We start from the raw sequence: 4,513 nt of genomic DNA on the forward strand, positions 1-4,513 counted from the left end.
GTGAATGATAACAGCTGCCCTCAGGACCTGTTCTGCAGCACATATTGCAAAGATAAATTCCAAACACAATGGACATTCAGGTGGCTAGTGGCACAGGTACATCAACAAAAACTTTAAGGAATGACAAAAAGCACAATACCACACTCAGGACAAAATGCTCAGTATCCCTAATGACAGAAGGAATGCCAATCACACGGACAATGAGATATCAAATCCTCCCAGTCAGATTAGGCATCCTCATGAGGCTACAAGCAATAAATGCAGGAGAGAGGCTGGATAAAAGGGAACCTCCTATACTCTCAGTGTGAACGTACACTGGCAACTCCCAGTAAATGGACAGTCTCCGAATGCCTGCAAAAAAGCTATCAAGAGAGGCAAAGCCTAGGACCTGACATTCCCGCACCTGGGCCTGGATCCCCAGAAATCCATCATTCAAAAAGAGATGTGCACCTCAACATGCATGGCAGCAGGATTCACAGGAGCCAGGATACAAAAAACAGCAAAACCCTCACTGACACATTAAAGCTTCAACAAGATGTGCTACATATACAGGATGGACTATTACTCAGCCACAGAAAACCGCCACTGAAAGGTATTATGTTCCCTGGTGGCCACAGGGATGGAATGGAAGGATCATACCCTAAAGGGACTCAGCCAGACAGAGGAGACCATAGAACCACGTGATGTCCCTTCTGGGCAAAAGAAAAATCAGAAACATAGGATCGAATTTACACCCAAAGAGAGACCCTGAGAATTCTAACTCATAGCGAGGGTTCCAGAAAATACAAAAGTGAAGGGACAGGGACGAATTAGGGGGTCGAGGCTAGCATAAACAGAGAAATCTGTATCTGTCATAGATAATCCACCAGGACTATCAGCTTTCTTACTTTAATCTTTCATTCATTTTTCAGCATACACACAGAAACCTCTGTCTCTGACTCATCCACAGAAATGCTGATCTCTAAAGATAATCCACAGAGATAATCTCTTTCCTTCCTCATAGACACTGAAAACTGGGTCTGAGATAGATAATCCCCAAGGACCTTGAGCTCAGCAGGTTACTCAACCTTCTGAAATAAGCTCTAACACATAAATAATAAATAAAAAATATTAGATACACCCTATGGTTACCTCATACCTGAGTCAGGCGTCTGTACACTGACAACCAGCAGAGAATGACCAATCGACTATACTGCAACACAACATGGGCATGATGTTAAAGGAAAAGATGGAAAAGCAATGCCTGTTTTATTCCCTGGAACCTATCTTATTTGGCATTTATCCTATAACAGGAGTGTGGACTGGCTTGTGTCCTACGTCTGGACAGGGTGGAGTCAAGACACCCTGGCAGGGTGCCCTTCACTGAGACCCTTTTTAAACCTCTTGTGTCTGTCTGGCTCTGGCTGGGACCAGAATCTGGAGTGGTATCAAGGCCTGAAGGATCTTGGAGGCAGCACTCAACTAACCTCCACCTCCCTGGTGCTAAGTTTCCCAGCCTCCTTCCTAGCGTGCAGCCTCCTAATCACCTTAGTATCTAGAACTGGGTTCACTGGTCCCATTGGGATTAGTTAAAATTCAGGGGTGCAAAGCTTTAGGGATAGGATGTAATGGAACACAAGCCCCTATGTCTCACTCAGACAATTTCACTTGAATGCACAGCCCAGGAATCTGTGAATCCCTAAGGCTCTGGTTGCAGGAGGAAACATAGGCGGACATGGGAAAGTGCTGTCGCCTTGTGGACATGTCCTGTAACTACAACTGGACCACATGTGCTTATGCGCACCTTGAGCATACAAGGCATGGGGGGCTTTATGATAACGGCCGCCCTTAGTGTATGTCCTGGGGCGGGTGTTGCAGAAACACATGTTGACCAAAATGTAATTTCAGGAAGCCAAGTGCCACAGAAATTATCCTCACACCACTTAAGAAAAAAGGAAAACAAAACCTAAACCTCAACAACAAACCAAGATGATCTGCATTCCTAATGACTGCAGGCATGTCCATCAGAAGTACACTGGGAAATCAAATCCCACGAGTCCAGTGGGCATCCTCACGGGGCTACAAACAATAACCGTGGGAGAGAGCCTGGAGGAAAGGATATCCCCTCCATTGTCCGTGGGAATATACACTGCCGACACTATAAAGGACAGCCTCTGAACACCTGCCAAAAAGACCGTCAAGAAAGGCTATGCCAAGGATCTGACATTCCTACACCTGGTTCTAGATTCCGAGAAATCCATCAATCAAAAAAAAAACACCAGCATCCCAACATGCACTGCAGCTCTAATTACAAAAGCCAAGGTAGGGATGAAGCAGAATCCTCACCAACAGATGAAAGCTTAAGCTAGATGTGTTACATCTATACGATGGACTGTTATGCAGTCATAAGAAACTGGCACTGAAATGAGGAAATGATGCCACTGGAAGCCACAGGGAAGGACCGTGAAGGATCAACACTAAGGGAACTCAGCCAGACACAGGAAGACAACAGCATATGATGTCCTTTCTAGACAAAAGAAATATAGAGAAACAAAGGAACAGATTTACAGCCCAAAGAGAGGCCCTGAGAATTCAAATGGAAAGTTAGGGTCCCCCGAAAAAGAAAGAAGTTAAGGAAGGGCCAAAGATTAATTACAAGGTCAGTACTAACATAGAGAAATCTGTATTAAACCTAAAACATTATCAGCTTTCTTCCTTCCTTTCTTCTTTCCTTCCTTCCTTCCATATACCCACAGAGCTTTCTACCTTCACCTATACACAGAAATGTGGATCTCTAAGGGATAATCTACAAGGATTCTCTCTTTCATTCTTCCACATACACATAATAAATAGAAATCCAGCCACACTGCTCTTCTGCCCGAGCTGCGGGAACAGGCTGATTGTCGAGGAGGGGCAGCGCTGCCACCGCTTTGCCTGCAACATCTGCCCCTACATGCACAATGTCACACGCAAGGTAACAAATCAGAAGTATCTAAAGCTGAAAGAAGTGGATGATGTGCTTGGTGGAGCAGCTGCCTGGGAGAATGCTGACTCTACTGCAGAGCCGTGTCCCAAGTGCGAACATCCTCGAGCCTACTTCATGCAGCTTCAGACCCTCTCTGCAAATGAGCCCATGACCACCTTCTACAAGTGCTGCAACGCTGTGTGGACACCGCTGGTGGGACTAAGGCCAGGATGGCCCAACTGCGTCGGCGTCTGCCTGCGTGCTTTACTGCCCAGGGAGTATTCCCAGCTGCGAGTGTGAACTGTGTGTCCTGAGGGTCTTGGCTGGTGTGGTGGAAAGCTGACCCTTTGACGGTGGCCGCCCAGGGGGTCAGGAAGTATAGCCTGCCTCCCAGCCAGTAGATTAACTCCTTAATGTCCAGGAGGCTCTGTGTGGACAGGAGTATCCATAACTGAGTGCATCCTATTTAAGATCCTGTTCTTCCTCTTTTACATTTATTGGGCAATTGATGTTCTCCTACCATCAGCCAACACTCTTTAATATTTACATTGTTTGTACAACTAATAAAGTAAAACTTATTAGTTTAGTACATTAGATGCCCCTCAGTATTTAACTGTTAATTGCAAACTTATTTAATCAAAATTTATCCTGAATATTTAATTAAAGTTAACAGTCTTGTTATCACCTTCTCAGTGTTTGAAATGCCTTAAGAAATAGAAATCAAACCTTAAACACCAAAACTGACTGCTATATTTAGGGCCAGACTGGTTACAGAATTGCTAATAGTATGGATTTCTATTTATTATTTGTATTTTTGTTTCCTAGAATTACAGTAAATTTATTAGACTGTATGTTTTTTAATACTTTCTGCACCCATCTTTCTACTCTAAAAAGAACACTCTAGGCTCGCATGGGCAGGATTTTGGTTATTGATAGATTTGTTTCTTGCTCAGGGCCTCAAATTTAATTGCTTCCAAATCTTTCTCTTTATTTTATTGAATTATAGTTGACTTCCCTTGTACCTCAGCTGGTAAAGAATCTGCCTGTAATGCAGGAGACCTGGGTTCAATCCCTGGGTTGGGAAGATCCCCTGGAGAAGGAAATGGCTATACACTCCAGTATTCTGGCCTAGAGAATTCCATGGACTGTATAGTCCATGGGATCGCAATGAGTCAGACACGACTGAGCGACTTTCACTTCACTAAAAAATTCACAAGGACGTGACGTTCAGCACATTGTTTTACCTTCTGCCATAAACTCTCTGGCAAAAGACTCCAAAACAGAGTAGATATACTCCATGGTTAGGTCAGTCCTGAATCAGGGGTCTGTACATGGACAACAAGCACAGCACAGTTCATGGACTCTAATATGGTTTTGGCTTCTTCTTAAAGGAAAGGAAAGCGATGCCTTTTGTATTCCCTCGGATGTCCCTAAATTGATTGCAACTGCATGCCAGGAACCTGAGCAGGCTTGGGTTCCAGGACTGGACTTGGGTGGGGTGGAGACAGCCCTTTAATCCCATTTGAAAATCTATGCTGTCTGCTTGTCTCTGGCTGGGACAAGACTCTC

The 4,513-nt window shown here is 44.5% G+C and overlaps 1 pseudogene; it reads left to right on the forward strand.

The window, feature by feature from the left end:
- The first annotated feature begins 1,714 nt into the window (after positions 1-1,714).
- Positions 1,715-3,167, forward strand: LOC145545630 (DNA-directed RNA polymerase III subunit RPC10 pseudogene; annotated as a pseudogene).
- Positions 3,168-4,513: the final 1,346 nt, after the last annotated feature.

Source organism: Giraffa tippelskirchi, chromosome 4 (genome assembly GCF_054371585.1).
Source record: "Giraffa tippelskirchi isolate mGirTip1 chromosome 4, T2T-mGirTip1v1.2.pri, whole genome shotgun sequence".
Classification (NCBI taxonomy): Eukaryota; Metazoa; Chordata; class Mammalia; order Artiodactyla; family Giraffidae; genus Giraffa; species Giraffa tippelskirchi.